The sequence below is a fragment of the Ranitomeya variabilis genome, chromosome 3, assembly GCF_051348905.1.
Source record: "Ranitomeya variabilis isolate aRanVar5 chromosome 3, aRanVar5.hap1, whole genome shotgun sequence".
Taxonomy (NCBI): Eukaryota; Metazoa; Chordata; class Amphibia; order Anura; family Dendrobatidae; genus Ranitomeya; species Ranitomeya variabilis.
Window position 1 is genome coordinate 731777017 of NC_135234.1, and position 22418 is coordinate 731799434.

Below are 22418 nucleotides of genomic sequence, written 5' to 3' on the forward strand. Positions count from 1 at the left end.
TAGAAATCATAAACAGCTACGAGCATTTTTAGGAATAGTGTCTCATTGTAGACAATGGATTATACATGCCAGTCAACTAATGCAATCACTGTATGACTGTGTAAAAAGTGAACCTTATTTGTTGACAAAAGAAGGTCAGATTTCGTTTCAACAATTAAAAGATGCTCTTGTTTCAGCTCCAGCGTTAGGGCTACCAGACTACACCAAACCATTTCAGCTTATGGCTGCAGAAGTTGATTCCCATGCTACAGGAGTTCTTACCCAGAAGCATGCAGGGAAACAAAGACCAATTGCATATCTTTCAGCAAGGTTAGATCCCGTAGCTAGAGCAGCGCCAACCTGTGTACGTGTAGTTGTTGCTGTCTCACTATTGTTGGACAAAGCATCAGAAATTGTCCTAGAGCATCCACTCACAGTTCAAACTACGCATGATGTTTATGGGATATTAAACCAGGTCCAACCAAAACACATTTCCATGGCCAGACATTTGCGGCTACAGTGTTCTTTGCTGCTTCCCTCTACTATCACATTTGCAAGGCTTCAGACTCTCAATTTAGCTACATTGCTACCTCTCGAGTCTGAAGGGGGGAATAAGGACACTGATCCACACGCAAATTTTTTCCCTACAGACACACATGATTGTACAGAGCTCATTTTACAAGAGACGGTAGGCTTACCCAATGTATCCGAAACACCACTTCAAAATCCAGATTTAGAGCTGTTTATAGATGGTAGTAGGTTTGCAGATGACACAGGTAACTTCCATACAGGGTATGCAGTTGTGTCAGAATCTGAAACTCTCAAAGCAGAGCCACTTCCACCGAAACAGTCTGCACAAGAAGCAGAACTAACAGCATTGATTGAAGCGCTAAAAATAGCTGAGAATCAGACAGCTAATATATACACTGATTCTAGGTATGCATATGGTATTGTGTTTGATTTTGGAGTAATCTGGAGAGCTAGAGGTTACATGACAGCGTCAGGACAACCTGTAAAACATGCTTCTCTGATCAAACAGATCTTAGAGGCTGCACAAGAAACAAAAGAAGTAGCAGTAATTAAGGTAGCTGCACATGTGAGACTCGACACTAGGGAATCTAGGGGAAATGATAGGGCTGACAAAGCAGCCAAAGCAGCAGCAGTCAAACCCTTACAGCAGGTTCATACTGTAAACCCCACAGAAAATACTGAAGATAGACTGAGACAAGCACAGGAAGATGCAGGAGAAGAGGAGAGGGACAGGTGGAAAAAGGAAGGGGCAGAAGAACAAGCAGGAATTTGGAAGAAAGATGGACTAATATGTCTACCTAGAGCCTGGTACCCGATTGTAGTTGGTGGACTGCACCACCCTACTCATGTGTCTGCAAATGCAATGACACTACTGGCAAAGCAAGTCTGGTTGGCTCCAGGTTTTGGCAACTACGCAAGAGACTATTGTGCAACATGCGCTATATGCCTGGCACATAATCCCGGACAGACAACAAAGACCCCTATGAAGCATCACGTCCGACCTCTCTATCCGTTTCAGCGATTACAAATAGACTTTATCCAGCTGCCAAAAAGTAATGGGTATGAGTATGTGTTGGTGTGTGTGGACATGTTCTCAGGGTGGCCAGAGGCCTATCCAGTTCGGAAGGCTTCAGCTAAAAACACTGCTGTAAAGCTAGTTGCCGAACTGGTACCCCGTTACGGTCTCCCTGAAGTGATCGAGTCAGATAGGGGTACTCATTTCACTGGAGAAATATTTCAAAATGTACTGAAAATGTTGGGTGTTGAAAGTCAGTTACACACTCCGTATCATCCTCAAAGTTCTGGTAAGGTGGAACGCATGAATGGAACTTTAAAATTAAAAATACAGAAAGCCATGGCTGAAACAGGAAAGCCTTGGACAGAATGCCTTCCACTGGCCCTTTACTCAATACGCAATACCCCAAGGGGTAAGACTAAACTGTCTCCATATGAAATTTTGTTTGGCAGGACTGCCAATTTAGGATGTTATTTTCCACAACAACTTGTGTTAAATATTGAGTCATTGACTTCTTATGTGCAAAATCTTCAGAAACAATTAACTAAGGTGCATGCACAAGTTTTTGCTTCCCTTCCAGATCCTGACAACACTGAAGGGAGTCACAAGTTGGAACCAGGTGATCAAGTCTATGTAAAAAGACACACCAGAAAGGCTCTTGAACCAAGGTTTGACGGACCCTTCCAAGTCCTGTTGACAACACCTACATCAGTCAAGCTTGAAGGAAAGGCATCATGGATACATGCAAGCCATTGCAAAAGAGCAGTATAAAACTCATAACATTGATGTTAATAGTATTAACCTCAACGGAGGCATGGGATAAACTGAATTCTTTAACCCCTTTGAATAATAGATTCGTGCAACATCATAGAAAATTAGTACATGACATTTAAATTAAAGGACGTACAACGACTCAGAGATCAGTATGATAAAGACAATGACCAGAATAAGGATAGCTGGTGGTCTGATACTTTCTCTTTTCTCAACCCAGCCAACTGGTTCAGAGGAATCGGTGGGTGGGTTGCTGGGATTATGCAGAGCATAATACATATAGTTATGATTATTGTAGTTATATACGTACTATTCCAGATTGTGCTCAAGAGTATCTCAGTATGCACAGATAAATTTTGTGTAATAGATGCAAGAGTATAAATTTTCTTCTTTATTCTTATGTTATCCTCTAGTGATTCTAATTAATATTACTGTACTAATTTTTGTTTTTATATTTTAGTATACTTATTGCAAAACAAAGAAAAGGTTGTGAGAGTTAAACGGAAGAATTGATAGTAGATTTGATTCTCTTATTGAATACAAGCGTGTACATGTGTAATACCAAAAATAAAGGCTTTGTCTTTGGCCCTGTGGTAATCTAAAATATGGATATGTTAAAGGGGGATTTGTGATAGATCATAAAAGGAATATGTCAAAGGGGGGAATTGTAGAGATCAGACTGAAGAATCCATTTTGTCTTCCCTACCTTTACAGAGACGTCTGGCTTAATATGAGGAAGACTTGAGCCAAATAGACATTTCCTTTTATGGAAGCATTCCTTCTTGTTATTGTGACCTTTGACCTACATTCCAGAAGTTGGACGTGACCAGCAGAATAGATATTCTTTTGTTAGAGAATATGAGCCCTTGTACGCATGTCTGTAATCCTTATCTCTTTTCCTATATAAAAAGGAGGGGGTGAGCCCAGTGAGTCAGAGGCGAGCTCCTGAGCGATCCCTGCATATGAATACACATCTCTTGTGCTGTGTGTTATTACTTGGATCTCTCTACATCAGAAAGCCGGGGACGGATGAGGACTCAACAACTGTCTTCAGTTCTCTTCCAGACCCAGACAAGGTTCCTGGACACCATCCCTTGGAGCCAGGAGACTGGGTAGTGATAAAGTGGCATGTCCGGAAGAGCCTGGAACCAAGATTTGACGGACCATACCAAGTGCTCCTGACCACAGCCACAGCTGTGAAGCTCGAAGGAAAATCTAGTTGGATCCACGCATCACACTGCAAGCGAGTTAAAGAACTCGACAGCCGATAAAGGAAACATAATGTTTTGGCTGGTTTCGATTTCCATGATATTATGCGGAATTGAATGGGACAGTCTGAATTCTCCAACATCTTTGAACAATAAGTTTGTGCAACATCACAGAAAATTGATAGATGACTTGTTGAGAAATTCCCAGCCCTTATCAGACTGTTGGATCTGTACGCATTCACCAATGTCAGCCACAAGTATCCCCTTCCTAGCTATCCCTGTGTCACCTGAGGAACTGTTTGCCTGGACTGATTGTTCTGACACAGTTGCCAACAATGCCACGAACAATGTTCAGTTGTGGAACACTACCGTCGGACAGCTGCTGGTCAGATAATTTCTCTTTCCTCAACCCAGCCAATTGGTTTAAGGGGATCGGGGGCTGGGCAGCTGGGATTTTACAAAGCTTATTGCATATAGTTGCGATTGTCCTTATTGCATATATAGTGTTCAAAATAGTTTTTAAGTGTATCTCTGTATGTACTGGGAGATCTGTGTTTTGTTTAAAGCAACAATAATGTTTTGAAGTAGAAAGAAATATTGTAAGTTGAAGTTGAAGGTGAAATATGGTGCCTAGTTTTAGAAGGAAACTTGTAAGTGATTGTTTGGTTATCAGTGTGATTGAAAGATTGGTAAAAGATTTACCTGCTTCAAGTTGAGTGGTTGATATATAGCAAATTGAGGTTCAACAGAGGAAGTGAATTCTGATTGTTTTTGTCACGTTGAAAAAAGGAAAGTTGTCTATTACTATGATGAAAAACTGGATGTTTTGTGGTGCAAGAAGGAACTGAGAAAGTGACTGAGATTAATGTGTCGGGAAAGCAAACAGTTAAAAATTTGGGACAGAGGGTCTCCCTGCTAGATAATCAGTTTCCGTAGAAGAAGAAGACTTTGAATTTGTGTGATGAAGGTTTTGTAGAAATTAATTAAGTCTGAGAACTGCTGTATTCCATTTCTGTGTGAAATTTCTAAAATAATTGATGAAAGGGGTGAGTCAAATATCTGCGCTATTGCTTTCTTCTGTGTTGAGGAATGCTGTGATTTTCTTATCTCTGCTGTGTCTCTGGTATGGAGGGGGCACGTAGCTGCGTTCCAGTTTTCTCTGTATTTTCTGTCCTTGGTGTAGTACGCGCTGGAAAATTCTGCACTCACACAGCTGATGATGATATATACTAACAAATCCTACGGCCAGGAAACAGTACAGCTTATTCAGAATAGTGAATAAAATGGGGGAATTTGTTAGAGCAGGATCCATTTTATTTTGCTTGCCTCCATTTTGTGTAAGTGTCACAAAAGTTCAGAAAAACAAGTCATTATTCACTATTCTTCATTGTGCTGTTATTGCTGATTCCTAAGAACTAATTGTAGCAGGGAATGTCCTTGGTAAGATAACAAATAATGTTCTGTGTAAAAATATGTTTTTGAAACCATAGGGAGACTAGGGAGTAAAACACTCCAACGCGTAGCCCATATATGGAGAATCCGCCTCCGACATAAGAATGCATAAAAAGTGTGTGTAAGCTTAATAAACTAGAGATATTTCAGATACAGCCCTGGTGTATTGTGTCTTATCTCTCCGGTGCCGTGACGTCATCTCTACAGTGGACTCATCAGAGAGTAGGTCGAGACCTGCGACAACACAGTCAAGAGGGAGTTCTGATTTTCCTCTCTAGCAATCCTCCGAGCAGCTTTCCCTGAAATTTTGATTGGTCTTCTAGACGTTATATTCACCTCCACTGTTCCTGTTATCTGCCATTTCTTGAACTGAGGAAAGGGCAACTTGAAAATGCTTTGCTATCTTTTTATAGCATTCTCCTGCTTTGTGGGCCTCCATCATTTTCAGAGTGCTAGGCAGTTGCTTAGAAGAACCCATGGCTGTTGTTTTTTGGCACAGGTTTAGAGGAGGCTTTGTTTTTATAAAGCTGGGAAATTTGCATAGCCTAACCTTTCCTAACGATGATAGTGAACAAGCCATAACCCTAACAGGCTAATTAAGTCTACGTTCACATTTGCGGTCTGCGCCGCAGCATCGGGCGCCGCAGCGTCGCCGCATGCGTCATGTGCCCCTATATTTAACATGGGGGCGCATGGACATGCGTCGCACTTGCGTTTTGCGACGCATGCGTCACTGCGGCGCACGCGTCCGGGCGCAGAGGACGCAGCAAGTTGCATTTTTGCTGCGTCCAAAATCAACCAAAAAAAGGACGCATGCGTCGCAAAACGCAGCGTTGTGCATGCGTTTTGCTGCGTTTTTGTTTGCGTTGTGCGTTGCGTCGCCGACGCTGCGGCGCACAACGCAAATGTGAACGTAGCCTAAGGTCTGAAAAGTTCTTGAGGAGTTTTGAGTTCCTCAGGAGGAGTTGGAGAATTCCCACTCCATTTCCACTCAGTTTCTGCCCGGTAAGCTCCTCAAAAAACTTGTGTGCACATATTTTAAGTGTTTCTTCAGGCCTTTTTTGTCTTCTCATTCCTGCCTTCGTCAACCAGTTTCCACTAACACAGCTATAGGAGGGTTTGTGCTTTTACAAGACAAACTTTTTATTAACACCATATTATTTAAACTATGAAACCATGTAAACTATGAAAAAGTAGAAAAGTTTGTGGGGTGAAGTAAAAAAAATAAAAACAGCAATTTTGCTATTTTCTTTTCTTTTTGGGGGGGCTTCACTTGTACAGTGTTTGCTATGAAACGAAATGTGAACTGTGGGTACTACTATAGTGATTGATATATTATTTTTATGTTCAGTACTAAATTAAAAATGTTTGTTTTGGTTTGTGACTCCATATTAATTTTTTTTCTTTTTTATTGTTTTATCCACAGAGCTGCATGAGGGTTTGTTTTTATTGGCACCATTTGAGCTTACATATAACTTTTTATTTACTTTCTTGCTCCATTTTTGGGTGTTAACAAGGTGACGAGAGAGGTTCAAAAACTGAAAAAAAATATAATGTTGAAGTATAACTTACCAGAAAGGTTGCATAGTTGCCAAGTTGGTCCTGCGCTAACAGTCTAAGTCTTCAAGGAGCCACTCTGGTGGCATGGTACTGGCATGGCTTGCATCAGAGATGTGGTAGGCAGTGCAGTGCCAGCTAGCGCTTGACCCATAACTACAGTGGCAATCTTCACGGTTGAATCCTCTCTTATGGCCAACTTCTTTGGCTCCCTCGGCAATGGCTAAAACCTACCACATTAGGCCGTCTCCAGGGCACACTCTCTCATTGTCTCCAGTAGATCTCACTTTTTGTGCCTGCAGATTCCTTATCTTTGCTCTGTCTCTCTAGGGACATTCTCATAAAAAAGTCACCTACAAACAGTTGTCTTGGTGCCAACTAACCTTTATAATTACCACTTCAGCTAGTCGGCGGGGACCCTCACATGCCTCCTCTCCCCTGGACGCTGCTCATATGATGATGTGCGGCACCTCATGGTTTATTAATGTAAATGTATTTATTATGTGTTATGTACTGTAATGTGGATGTCTTTAACCCCTTTACCCCCAAGGGTGGTTTGCACGTTAATGACCGGGCCAATTTTTACAATTCTGACCACTGTCCCTTTATGAGGTTATAACTCTGGAACGCTTCAACGGATCCTGGTGATTCTGACACAGTTTTCTCGTGACATATTGTACTTTATGACAGTGGTAAAATTTATTTGATAGTACCTGCGTTTATTTGTGAAAAAAAACGGAAATTTGGTGAAAATTTTGAAAATTTCGCAATTTTCCAACTTTGAATTTTTATGCAATTAAATCACAGAGATATGTCACACAAAATACTTAATAAGTAACATCTCCCACATGACTACTTTACATCAGCACAATTTTGGAACCAAAATTTTTTTTTGTTAGGGAGTTATAAGAGTTAAAAGTTGACCAGCATTTTCTCATTTTTACAACACCTTTTTTTTTTTAGGGACCACATCTCATTTGATGTCATTTTGAGGGGTTTATGATAGAAAATACCCAAGTGTGACACCATTCTAAAAACTGCACCCCTCAAGGTGCTCAAAACCACATTCAAGAAGTTTATTAACCCTTCAGGTGTTTCACAGGAATTTTTGGAATGTTTAAATAAAAATGAACATTTAACTTTTTTACACAAAAAATTTACTTCAGCTCCAATTTGTTTTATTTTACCAAGGGTAACAGGAGAAAATGGACCCCAAAAGTTGTTGTACAATTTGTCCTGAGTACGCCGATACCCCATATGTGGGGGTAAACCACTGTTGGGCGCATGGCAGAGCTCGGAAGCGAAGGAGCGCCATTTGACTTTTCAATGCAAAATTGACTGAAATTGAGATGGGACGCCATGTTGCGTTTGGAAAGCCCCTGATGTGCCTAAACATTGAAACCCGCCACAAGTATCACCATTTTGGAAAGTAGACCCCCCTAAGGAACTCATCTAGATGTGTTGTGAGAGCTTTGAACCCCCAAGTGTTTCACTACAGTCTATAACGCAGAGCCGTGAAAATAAAAATTATTTTTTTTCCCACAAAAATTATTTTTTAGCCCCCAGTTTTGTATTTTCCCAAGGGTAACAGGAGAAATTGGACCCCAAAAGTTGTTGTCCAATTTGTCCTGAGTACGCTGATACCCCATATGTGGGGTGAACCACCGTTTGGGCGCATGGGAGAGCTCGGAAGGGAAGGAGCGCCATTTGGAATGCAGACTTAGATGGAATGGTCTGCAGGCGGCACATTGTGTTTGCAGAGCCCCTAATGTACCTAAACTGTAGAAACCCCCCACAAGTGACCCCATATTGGAAACTAGACACCCCAAAGAACTAATCTAGATGTGTTGTGAGAACTTTGAACCCCCAAGTGTTTCACTACAGTTTATAACGCAGAGCCGTGAAAATAAAAAATCCTTTTTTTCACAAACATTATATTTTAGCCCCCAGTTTTGTATTTTTCCAAGGGTAACAGTTGAAATTGAACCCCAAAAGTTGTTGTCCAATTTGTGCTGAGTACGCTGATACCCAATATGTGGGGGGAACCACCGTGTGGGCGCATGGCAGAGCTCGGAAGGGAAGGAGCGCCATTTGGAATGCAGACATAGATGGATTGGTCTGCAGGCGTCATATTGCATTTGCAGAGCCCCTGATGTAACTAAACAGTAGAAAACCCCATAAGTGACCCCATATTGTAAACTAGACCCCACAAGGAACTTATCTAGATGTGTTGTGAGAACTTTGAATCCCCAGGTGTTTCACTACAGTTTATAACGCAGAGCCGTGAAAATAAAAAATCCTTTTTTTTCCACAAAAATTATATTTTAGCCCCCAGTTTTGTATTTTCCCAAGGGTAACAGGAGAAATTGGACACCAAAAGTTGTTGTCCAATGTGTCCTGAGTACGCTGATACCCCATATGTTGGGGTAAACCCCTGTTTTGGCGCACGGGAGAGCTCGGAAGTGAAGGAGCACTATTTTACTTTTTCAACGCAGAATTGGCTGGAATTGAGATTGGACGCCATATCACATTTGGAGAGCCCCTGATGTGCCTAAACAGTGGAAACCCCACAATTATAACTGAAACCCTAATCCAAACACACCCCTAACCCTAATCTCAACAGTAAAACTAACCATAGCCCTAAACCTGACACACCCCTAACCCTAATACCAACCCTATTCCCAACCGTAAATATAATCCAAACCCTAACCCTAACTTTAGCCCCAACCCTAACTTTAACCCCAACCCTAACTCTAGCCCTAACCCTAACCCTAGCCCTAACCCTAGCTCTAGCCCTAACCCTAGCCCTAACCCTAGCCCTAACCCTAGCTCTAGCCCTAACCCTAGCCCTAACCCTAACCCTAGCCCTAACCCTAATGGGAAAATGGAAATAAATACATTTTTTTAATTTTTTAATTTTTCCCTAACTAAGGGGGTGATGAAGGGGGGGTTGATTTACTATTTATAGCGGGTTTTCTAGCAGATTTTTGATTGGCAGCCGTCACACACTAAAATACGCTTTTTATTGCAATAAATGTTTTTTGCGTTACCACATTTTGAAAGCTATAATTTTTCCATATTTTGGTCCACAGAGTCATGTGAGGTCTTGTTTTTTGCAAGACGAGTTGACGTTTTTATTGGTAACATATTTGGGCACGTGACATTTTTTTATCGCTTTTTATTCCGATTTTTGTGAGGCAGAATGACTAAAAACCAGCCATTCATAAATTTCTTGGGGGGGGGGGGGGCGTCTATACCGTTTTGCGTTTGGTAAAATGGATAAAGCAGTTTTTTCTTTGGGTCAGTACGATTACAGCTATACCTCATTTATATCATTTTTGAATGTTTTGGTGCTTTTATACGATAAAAACTATTTTATAGAAGAAATAATTATTTTTGCATCGCTTTATTCTGAGGACTATAACTTTTTTATTTTTTTGCTGATGATGCTGTATTGTGGCTCATTTTTTGCGGGACAAGATGACGTTTTCAGCGGTACCATGGTTATTTATTTCCGTCTTTTTGACCACATGTTATTCCACTTTTTGTTGATAATAAAGCATTGTTTTTTGCCTAGTTTTTTTTTATTTTTATTTTTACGGTGTTCACTGAAGGGGTTAACTAGTGGGCCAGTTTTATAGGTCGGGTCGTTATGGACACGGCGATACTAAATGTGTGTACTTTTATTGTTTTTTTATTTATTTAGATAAAGGAATGTATTTATTGGAACAATATATTTTTTTAATATTATTATTTATTTAGGAATTTTTTATTTTTTATTTTTTTACACATGTAAATTTTTTTTTTCTTTACTTTTTTACTTTGCCCCGGGGGGGACATCACAGTAAAGTGACAGATTGCTGATCTGACACTTTGCTGTGCACTGTGTCAGATCAGCATTCTGACATGCACAGCAGGGAGGCTTCCCGGCGCCTGCTCTGAGCAGGCACTGTGAAGCCACCTCCCTGCAGGACCCGGATGCAGCCCCGCAGCCATTTTGGATCCGGGGTCTGCAGGGAGGAGACGCTCGGTACAAGGTGAGCACATCGTCTTGTACCGATCGTCTCAGGGAAGCACGCAGGGAGCCCCCTCCCTGCGCGATGCTTCCCTATACTGCCGGAACACTGCGATCATGTTTGATCGCAGTGTGCTGGGGGTTAATGTGGCGGGGGCGGTCCATGACCGCTCCTGGCACATAGTGCCGGATGTCAGCTGCGATAGTCAGCTGACACCCGGCTGCGATCTGCCGCGCTCCCCTCGTGAGCGCGGCTGATCGCGCTGGACATACTATTCCGTCCTTGGGAAGTATGGCCCACCCCACATGGACGGAATAGTACATCCAATGGCAGAAAGGGGTTAATATGTGTCCTGTATAGAATTAGGGTAAGGATAGAATCTTGGGTAGTATAAGACTGTAGGAGGATTAGAATAGCGGGAGCATCATAGAGATAGGGAATAGAATAGATTAGGAGTGTTGGTTAGGTACAGATAGCATAGGGGTTGTCAGTAGGGAGGAGTTAGAGCAGAGCAGGGCAGAGCCATACGGATATAGGAGAGGCACTTCCTGTATAGGGAGCAGAGCCCAGGCAGACTTGCCCAGGCCAGGGTGCATGCAGCAGTGAGAGCAGTCGGTCAGCCATGGGGATAGAGCTGCTACAGAAGGAAGGGGTCCAAGGCTGAGAATCGTGCCAACGGGCACCAGCTTAACAAGGACCGTCCCAGGAACGATCTAGGGTCTACGACTGGAGCAGGAGTAGCTGAGATGTCGTTCCTGGCACCTTTCCCTATTGGAACCGGGAGAGGGGATGGCAGAGAACTGGTGGTGACACTGGAAATATGGACGAGACAGATTGTCTAGAAATAAGGCCGGGATTGCCAAAAGAAGAGAGAGAGCTAACAGGAAAGATAAAGGCAAGGGGAGCTGTTATGATCCGGTGACCTTGGAGCCGCATGAGACTTTCTCAGGAGTATGTGGAACCTATACTGACCGCAAACCCTAAACTGACACCGCAACTAGAAGTAGCCGTGGGGTGTACCTAACAATCCTAGACACCTCGACACAGCCGGAGGACTAAATACCCCTATAGATGGAAATAGGAATCCTATCTTGCCTCAGAGCAGAACCCCAAAGGATAGGCAGCCCCCCACAAATATTGTCTGTGAGTATTAGAGGAAAGACACACGCAGGCAGAAAACAGGGTTTAGCAAAAGAGGCCACTCTAGCTAAATAGAAAAGGATAGGACAGAATGCTAAGCGGTCAGTATTAAAACCCTGAAAATATCCACAGCAGATAATACAAAAATTCCACCATCTAACTAAAGACATGGAACCTATATATGCATCTCCTGAGAATCCAACTTGACTGGAAAAATCCTGACACAGTCTAAGCTGGACAAGAAAAAACAATGAATAGCACTGATCTGTAAAGCACACAGCATGTGTGCTGCAGAAACAAAAACCAGACACTTATCTTTGCTGATTTGGTAGCAGGGCAGGAGGAACCAGACTGAGATCCAAAACGTCCTAGAACAATGGACAACTGGCAAGGACTAATGAATCCTGCAACCTTAAATACCCCAGTCAGCACTGCAATCAGCAGGGACACCTGCCCAGGATTGCAACCCAGGGACAACTGTATTACCACCAACAACCACCGGAGGGAACCCAAGAGCAGAATTCACAACATTCCCCCCCCCCTTGAGGAGGGGTCACTGAACCCTCACCAGAGACCCCAGGCCGATCAGGACGAGCCAGATGAAAGGCACGAACCAAATCAGCAGCATGGACATCAGAGGCAAAAACCCAAGAATTATCCTCCTGGCTATAACTCTTCCATTTGACAAGGTACTGAAGCCTCCGCCTCGAAAAGCGAGAATCCAAAATCTTTTCAACCACATACTCCAACTCCCCATCAACCAACACAGGGGCCGGAGGATCAACAGAGGGAACAATGGGCACCACATATTTCCGCAATAAAGATCTATGGAAGACATTATGGATAGCAAAAGAGGCCGGAAGCGCCAATCGAAAAGACACCGGATTAATAATCTCAGAAATCCTATAAGGACCAATAAACCGAGGCTTAAACTTAGGGGAAGAAACCTTCATAGGAACATGACGGGAAGACAACCAAACCAGATCCCCAACCCGAAGCCGGTGTAACAGGCCAAAGTAACCCCGTCCCAGATTAACCCCGGGTATAATTTGGCCTAGGCCAGAGTATACCCCGGGGTATAAACTGGCCTAGGCCAAACTATACCCAGGCATAAAATGGCCTAGGCCAAACTATACCCCGGGGTGTAAAATAGCCTAGGCCAAACTATACCCCTCCAGGCCACATTATACCCCCCAGGGTTAAAGTGGCCTAGGCTACATTTAACCCTGGGTATATTTTGGCCTAGGCCAAACTATACCTAAGGATGTAAAACAGCCTAGGCCAAACTATAACAGGCCACACTATACCCTCAGGCCAGACTATAGCCTTTTACTGGTTGCTATGGGATTTTACATGGCCACTTTATCCTAGCAACGCCCTGGATACGGTTGGAAAAGGGGTTTATCTACCTTGGGGGGCACCCTCACAGCACTGCGGGGAAGCCGGGGAACCCTTTTACTGGTTGCTATGGGATTTTACATGACCAATTTATCCTAGCAACGCCTTGTATACGCTTGGAAAAGGGGTTAATCTACCTTGGGGGCACCCTCACAGCACTGCGGGGTGGGTGGGGATCCCTTTTACTGGTTGCTATGGTATTTTACATGGCCACTTTATCCTAGCAACGCCCTGGATACGGTTGGAAAAGGGGTTTATCTACCTTGGGGGCACCCTCACAGCACTGCGGGGAAGCCGGGGAACCCTTTTACTGGTTGCTATGGGATTTTACATGGCCACTTTATCCTAGCAACGCCCTGGATACGGTTGGAAAAGGGGTTTATCTACCTTGGGGGCACCCTCACAGCACTGCGGGGAAGCCGGGGAACCCTTTTACTGGTTGCTATGGGATTTTACATGACCAATTTATCCTAGCAACGCCTTGTATACGCTTGGAAAAGGGGTTAATCTACCTTGGAGGACACCCTCACAGCACTGCGGGGTGGGTGGGGATCCCTTTTACTGGTTGCTATGGGATTTTACATGGCCACTTTATCCTAGCAACGCCCTGGATACGGTTGGAAAAGGGGTTTATCTACCTTGGGGGCACCCTCACAGCACTGCGGGGAAGCCGGGGAACCCTTTTACTGGTTGCTATGGGATTTTACATGACCAATTTATCCTAGCAACGCCTTGTATACGCTTGGAAAAGGGGTTAATCTACCTTGGAGGACACCCTCACAGCACTGCGGGGTGGGTGGGGATCCCTTTTACTGGTTGCTATGGGATTTTACATGGCCACTTTATCCTAGCAACGCCCTGGATACGGTTGGAAAAGGGGTTTATCTACCTTGGGGGCACCCTCACAGCACTGCGGGGAAGCCGGGGAACCCTTTTACTGGTTGCTATGGGATTTTACATGGCCACTTTATCCTAGCAACGCCTTGGATACGCTTGGAAAAGGGGCTTATCTACCTTGGGGGCACTGTCGCAGCATTGCATGGAGGCTGGGGAACTCTTTTCCTGGTTGCTAAGCGATTTCAAATGATCAATCTAAGGTACTTACACCATGTAAAACCCTATAGCAAGCAGGGTGCCCCCAAGGTAGATAAACCCCTTTTCCAAGCATATACAAGGCATTGCTAGGATAAAGTGGTCATGTAAAATCCCATAGCAACCAGTAAAAGGGTTCCTCGGTGTAACAGGCCAAAGTAACCCTGTCCCAGATTAACCCCGGGTATAATTTGGTCTATGCCAGAGTATACCCGGGCATAAACTGGCCTAGGCCAAACTATACCCCGGGGTGTAAAATAGCCTAGGCCAAACTATACCCCTCCAGGCCAGATTATGTAACTAATCTGGGGTTAAAGTTGCCTAGCCCAATTTATACCTCTCAGCTCATATTATACCCCAATGAAATCATTTGCATTGAGTGATATACACAAGAATTACTTAATGCTTCAACATTTTATTGAGAAACCAAACTGACAATTCTTAAAGAGTACCTCCCACTATACAAAACTTTTGCCCATGGCAAAAGTAGTTGTAAAGGGGGGTATTTGTAATGCATATGCATTACAAATACCCCCCCATTTTATAGTTACCTTAGGGGGGCTGCCCGATTACCCCCCCTCGCTAACCGCCGCTGCCCGTCTCCTGGTAGACGGGGTCCCCCTCCTGCCGCTAGGTGGCGCTGCCTCTCCATGCGCCGACGTCACAGCCAGGCGCCATAGAGGAGAGCGGCACCTGGCTAGTGCCGTTGGAGCTTGTAGAAGCAGAGCCAGCACCACCTAGCGGTGGGAGGGGGGGCAATAATTTCTCATTAGCTATAAGTCACTTATCATGCAATGCAATTATCTGGGGCAACAAATCGCCCAACAGTCATTCTGTGTATTATGACATTTAGTCTAGCATGTCCTTGCTACCAAATTAACGTTTAAAGCTAAACACTGATAACAACATTGAAATGATCGTGCTTATTTTCAAGATACAGTGCATGTTCAGTTGTTGACTGCAGATTGAAGCTTGCAGGATATGTCAACCAATCCATGGAGTCACCGACGTTTGTGTAGATTATTATGTCGCAACTCAACAGATTCGCCGTGGTCATGATCTCTGCATCAGTTGCCCAGACTCCATCACGAGAGATTCCAGAGATGTTCACATATTCATTCACATTTTGGTTCAAGTAGTCCTGTAGTTTTTTTGTCAAGTCAGTTTTCATATGGTGGATGACTTTATCTCTGAGAAGGGAATGGTTGTCCTCTGTTCCTGTCAAGATGTAGCTGATGGCCCGGAAGAAGCAGTTTCCATCACCTTTGGTTTTATATGTACGCCGTGGTTGTTCAAGGTCTCGTCTGCATCCACAGTATACAACCTTACTAAACGTAAGGCCAAGAGTGGTGCTAAGATACTTCCTTCTTGAACTTGGTAGTAGGTTGAAAGCCTTAGTTTGCTTATTTTTCTGTGTGGCAGAGTCACTGGAATAATCATCATCGGATGGTGGAGAAGCCTCTTTATCCTGGTAAATCTTTAGGTTGCTGGTGTGGTATGTGTTGCTTAATATCTTGCCAGTTTTGTTGTTCTTAAGTTTTACTCGTCCCTTGGTCAAGGATTCCACAACTAAATAAGGTCCAATCCAGCGTGGTTCCATCTTTGAACCTATGCGTTGAATACGGCGCTGATTCTTGATATAAACTATGGTACCAGCAGTGATTTCTTTGTTGCTTTTGTGTCGGCGATCAAAGGCACACTTCTGGTGTTCTTGAGCAGAGTGGATGTTGGTACTGACGTCTGAGTGCAGCTTTTTAAGAATGCTTGACAGTGTATTTAGCACATCAGGGGTGGCATGATCTGAAATGGGCATGGGATCCACCGTATCATCTTTTGAGGGATTAAGGTCCATGGGAAGCTTGGCCTTCCGTCCATACATGACCTCAAATGGAGTAACCTTGGTTGAAGCATGCACAGATGTGTAATAGGCAAACAGAACACCAGGGATGAATTGATCCCAGTTGTTTCCTTGGTCATTGACAAGCTTACTAAGAGCTTCTTTAAGTGTCCGATTATCACGTTCCCGCTGGCCATTTGTTTGTGGGTGGTATGCAGATGAAATACGGTGATCTGTTTGAAAATGTTCCATCAGGTTGTCAATGATCGAGTTTACAAACTCTCGTCCCTGGTCGCTAATCAGAGTCTCCATACAGCCAAGGCGACAGATAACGGAGTACAAAAAATTTGCCACTGACTTGGCACTCTTATCTGGGACAGCTGTTGCTTCAGTCCATTTGGAGAAATGATCAGTGGCAGCAACTATATATTTGTTGCCATTTGATGTTTCCTGAAGAGGGCCAATCATATCAATCCCAACTAAGCTCCATACTTTTCCAGGCACTGATATACTGTTGAGTGGTGGAGCTTCCTTTGTGATTTTGGGATTTATAACAAAACATTTTTGACAGGCTTTCACATACTGGTGAACGTCATTTTTCATTCCCTTCCAGTAAAACCGGTCAGAGATTTTGGCTAAAGTTTTATCTCTGCCAAAATGGCCCCCAGATATTGGGTTGTCATGACAGGCCTTCAGGATATTTGGCAGTCGACTTTTAGTAAGAACCTCCTTTTCCCTATGATAAACAATTCCTCCTTGGGCTCGATATGGCTTTGCTGTTTGTCTAAACTGGGACTTGGCATTTGCACGTTTCTCAGGAGGTAGATCGTAGGTATACTGAGGGTACCTTTGTTCTGTTGCAGTGTAGAATCTCAAAAGCTGGTCATACAATTGATCTTCCATGGTTGTCAAAATTGGAAAAGATTTGGTGTCATAGAGAGCAGAGAGGTGTCATAGAGAACATACAAAACAAGTTATCATTAACTATGCACTGACAGGACAGCGCCATCTACTGTCAGTTCAGATCTGCACACTTTTCAACAAATAAGCAATAGGGTGAGAAAAACAGTGAAGTGATAACATTATGGCCTAGAGAAATACTATAAAAACTATTTTATACCCCCTGGTATAAAGTTTATCCCCCGGGGGTATACTATGGCCTAAGTCAGCTTTTTAATTTTTGTGCTGTTTCCTTCCTCAGTAAAAGGGTTCCCCGGCTTCCCCGCAGTGCTGCGAGGGTGCCCCCATGGTAGATAAACCCATTTTTTAAGCGTATCCAAGGCGTTGCTAGGATAGAATGGCCATGTAAAATCCCATAGCAACCAGTAAAAGGGTTCCCCACCCACCCCGCAGTGCTGTGAGGGTGCCCCCAAGGTAGATTAACCCCTTTTCCAAGCGTATACAAGGCGTTGCTAGGATAAATTGGTCATGTAAAATCCCATAGCAACCAGTAAAAGGGTTCCCCGGCTTCCCCACAGTGCTGCAAGGGTGCCCCCAAGGTAGATAAACCCCTTTTCCAAGCGTATACAAGCCGTTGTTAGGATAAAGTGGTCATGTAAAATCCCATAGCAACCACCTAAGGGGTTAACCACCTATCCTTAAGTGCTGCGAGAGTGCCCCCAAGGTAGATAAACCCCTTTTTCAAGCGTATTCAAGGCGTTGCTAGGATAGAGTGATCATGTAAAATCCCATAGCAACCAGTAAAAGGTTTCCCCACCCACCCGCAGTGCTGCAATGGTGCCCCCAAGATAGATAAACCCCTTTTCCAAGCGTATCCAAGGTGTTGCTAGGATAGAGTGATCATGCTATATCCCATAGCAACCAGTAAAGGGGTTCCCCACCCACCCCTCAGTGCTCGTCAGTGCCCCCTAGGTATACAAAGCCCTTTTCCAAGCATATCCAAGGCGCCAAGACAACGAGCTGGCACGAGCAGGGCTGAAGATTTCATGTCACATGTGACTATAGGGAGGGGGTGGGGCTTAGAAAGGGAGATCCCTGGCGTCACCAGAGGTGGAGGAGCTTGAAAAGGAGCAGTGCCCGATGGGAGGGGGAGCTGTGACCTAGAAGAATGAGCAGCTTTCCCTCAGCTTACCCTGGGGGGTATAATCTGGCCTGGAGGGGTATACTTTGGCCTAGGCTATTTTATACCCCGGGGTATAGTTTGGCCTAGGCCAAAGTATACCCGGGGTATAATCTAGCCTAGGCCACTTTAACCCCGGGTATAGTCTGGCCTGGGGGTATAATCTGGCCTGTTACACCGGGAACCAACACACCGACGACGGTTAGCGAAACGTTGAGCCTCCTCCTGAGACAACACCAAATTGTCCACAACATGAGCCCAAATCTGCTGCAACCTGTCAACCACGGAATCCACACCAGGACAGTCAGAAGGCTCAACCTGCCCTGAAGAAAAACGAGGATGAAAACCAAAATTACAAAAGAAGGGCGAAACCAAAGTAGCCGAACTAGCCTGATTATTAAGGGCAAACTCGGCCAATGGCAAGAAAGCCACCCAATCATCCTGATCAGCAGACACAAAGCATCTCAAATAAGTCTCCAAGGTCTGATTAGTTCGCTCGGTTTGGCCATTTGTCTGAGGATGAAATGCGGAAGAAAATATTCAAATCAATGCCCAGCCTAGCACAAAAGGCCCGCCAAAACCTAGAAACAAACTGGGAACCTCTGTCGGACACAATATTCTCCGGAATACCATGCAAACGAACTACATGCTGAAAAAACAACGGAACCAAATCTGAAGAGGAAGGCAATTTAGGCAAAGGCACCAAATGAACCATCTTAGAGAACCGGTCACAAACCACCCAGATAACCGACATCCTCTGGGAAACCGGAAGATCAGAAACAAAATCCATAGAAATATGCGTCCAGGGCCTCTCAGGGACCGGCAATGGCAAAAGCAACCCACTAGCACGGGAACAACAAGGCTTGGCCCGTGCACACGTCCCACAGGACTGCACAAAAGAACGCACATCACGTGACAAGGAAGGCCACCAAAAAGACCTACCAACCAAATCTCTGGTACAAAAAATACCCGGATGGCCAGCCAACACAGAACAATGAACCTCAGAAATCACTCTACTAGTCCATCTGTCAGGAACAAACAGTTTCCCCACTGGACAGCGGTCAGGTTTATCAGCCTGAAATTCCTGAAGAACCCATCGTAAATCAGGGGAAATGGCAGAGAGGACCACCCCTTCTTTCAGAATGCCGACCGGTTCAAGGACCTCAGGAGAATCAGGCAAATAACTCCTAGAGAGGGCATCAGCCTTAATATTCTTAGAGCCCGGAAGATACGAGACCACGAAATCAAAACGGGAAAAAAACAAAGACCATCGAGCCTGTCTAGGATTCAGCCATCTGGCAGACTCGAGGTAAATCAGATTCTTATGATCGGTCAAGACCACAATACGGTGCTTAGCTCCCTCAAGCCAATGTCGCCACTCCTCAAACGCCCACTTCATAGCCAACAATTCCCGATTGCCGACATCATAATTGCGTTCGGCAGGCGAAAACTTACGGGAAAAGAAGGCACATGGTTTCATCAAGGAACCAACAGGATCCCTCTGGGACAAAACGGCCCCTGCGCCAATCTCAGAAGCCTCAACCTGAACCTGAAACGGAAGAGAAACATCCGGTTGACGCAACACAGGGGCAGAAGTAAATCGGCGTTTGAGCTCCTGAAAGGCAGAGACAGCCGCAGAGGACCAATTTGTCACATCAGCGCCTTTCCTCGTCAAATCGGTCAAGGGTTTAACCACGCTGGAGAAGCCAGCAATGAAACGGCGATAAAAATTAGCAAAGCCCAAACATTTCTGAAGGCTCTTCACGGATGTGGGTTGAATCCAATCATGAATGGCCTGAACCTTAACCGGATCCATCTCTATAGATGAGGGAGAAAAAATGAAGCCCAAAAAAGAAACCTTCTGCTCTGCACTCCAAAGAGACACTTAGACCCCTTCACAAACAAAGCATTGTCACGAAGGATCTGAAATACCATCCTGACCTGCTTCACATGAGACTCCCAATCATCGGAAAAAATCAAAATGTCATCCAAATATATAATCAAGAATTTATCAAGATAAGTCCGGAAGATATCATGCATGAAGGACTGAAAAACAGATGGAGCATTAGAGAGCCCGAATGGCATCACAAGATATTCAAAATGGCCTTCGGGCGTATTAAACGCTGTTTTCCATTCATCACCCTGCTTAATACGAACAAGATTATATGCCCCCCGAAGGTCAATTTTAGTAAACCAACTAGCCCCCTTAATCCTAGCAAACAAATCGGAAAGCAGAGGTAAAGGGTATTGAAACTTGACCGTGATCTTATTCAAGAGGCGATAATCAATACAGGGTCTCAAGGAGCCATCCTTCTTAGCAACCAAAAAAAATCCCGCTCCCAACGGTGAAGAAGATGGCCGAATATGCCCTTTCTCCAAAGACTCCTTAACATAACTCCGCATAGCGGTATGTTCAGGCACAGACAGGTTGAAAAGTCGGCCCTTAGGAAACTTACAGCCTGGAATCAAGTCAATAGCACAATCACAGTCCCTATGCGGTGGAAGGGAACTGGACTTGGGCTCATCGAATACATCCTGAAAATCAGACAAAAACTCTGGAATTTCAGAAGAGGAAGAAGAGGAGATTGACATCAAAGGAACGTCATTGTGAACCCCCTGACAACCCCAACTAGTCACAGACGTAGACTTCCAATCCAACACAGGATTATGTACCTGCAACCACGGAAAACCCAGCACGATAGCATCATGCAAATTATGCAACACCAGAAATCGACACTCTTCCTGATGGGCTGGCGCCATGCACATGGTCACCTGTGTCCAAAACTGGGGTTTATTTTTAGCCAAAGGTGTAGCATCAATGCCCCTTAAAGGAATAGGGTTCTGCAAAGACTGCAAGGGAAAACCACAACGCCTGACAAACTCAAAGTCCATTAAGTTCAAGGCGGCGCCTGAATCCACAAACGCCATGACAGAAAATGATGACAATGAGCAGATCAAGGACACAGATAACAGAAATTTAGGTTGTACAGTACTGATGGTAAATGAAGTAGCGATCCTCTTTGTACGCTTAGGGCAGACTGAAATGACATGAGAAGCATCGCCACAATAAAAACACAACCTATTCAGACGTCTGAATCCTTGTTGTTCCGTTCTAGACAGAATCCTATCACATTGCATTGGCTCAGGCATCTGCTCTGAGGACAACGCCACAGCGCGCACAGTTCTGCTCTCGCAAGCGCCGATCAATCTGAATGGCCAGAGACATAGAATCACTAAGACCGAAAGGCGTGGGAAACCCCACCATAACATCTTTAACGGATTCAGAAAGACCCTTTCTGAAAATTGCCGCCAAAGCATCATCATTCCATTTAGTCAACACAGACCATTTTCTAAATTTCTGACAATACAATTCTGCCGCTTCTTGACCCTGAGACAGGGCCAACAAGGTCTTCTCTGCTTGATCCACAGAGTTTGGTTCATCATATAATAATCCTAAAGCCTGAAAAAAGGCGTCTAAATTAAGCAAGGCCGGATTCCCAGATTCCAGGGGAAATGCCCAATCCTGAGGATCACCACGCAGCAGGGAGATGACAATTTTAACCTGCTGAATGGAATCACCAGAGGATCGAGGTCTCAGAGTAAAAAACAGTTTACAGTTGTTTTTAAAACTCAAAAATTTGGACCTGTCACCAAAAAACAAATCAGGAATAGGAATCTTAGGCTCTAAAACCGGAGTCTGGACAATATAATCAGAAATCCCCTGTACCCTAGCAGCAAGCTGGTCTACATGAGAAGCTAATCCCTGAATATCCATGCCAGCACCAGACTCCTCAGCCACCCAGAGAAAAAGAGGGAAGAAAGGACAAAGCAGGCTACAGAAAAAAAAATGGCTCAACACCTTTCTTCCCTTCTTCTGAGATGCATTTAACTCATTGTTGGCCAGTTGTACTGTTATGATCCGGTGACCTTGGAGTCGCATGAGACTTTCTCAGGAGTAGGTGAAACCTATACTGACCGCAAACCCTAAACTGACACCGCAACTAGAAGTAGCCGTGGGGTGTACCTAACAATCCTAGACACCTCGACACAGCCGGAGGACTAAATACCCCTATAGATGGAAATAGGAATCCTATCTTGCCTCAGAGCAGAACCCCAAAGGATAGGCAGCCCCCCACAAATATTGTCTGTGAGTATTAGAGGAAAGACACACGCAGGCAGAAAACAGGGTTTAGCAAAAGAGGCCACTCTAGCTAAATAGAAAAGGATAGGACAGAATGCTAAGCGGTCAGTATTAAAACCCTGAAAATATCCACAGCAGATAATACAAACATTCCACCATCTAACTAAAGACATGGAACGTATATCTGCATCTCCTGAGAAT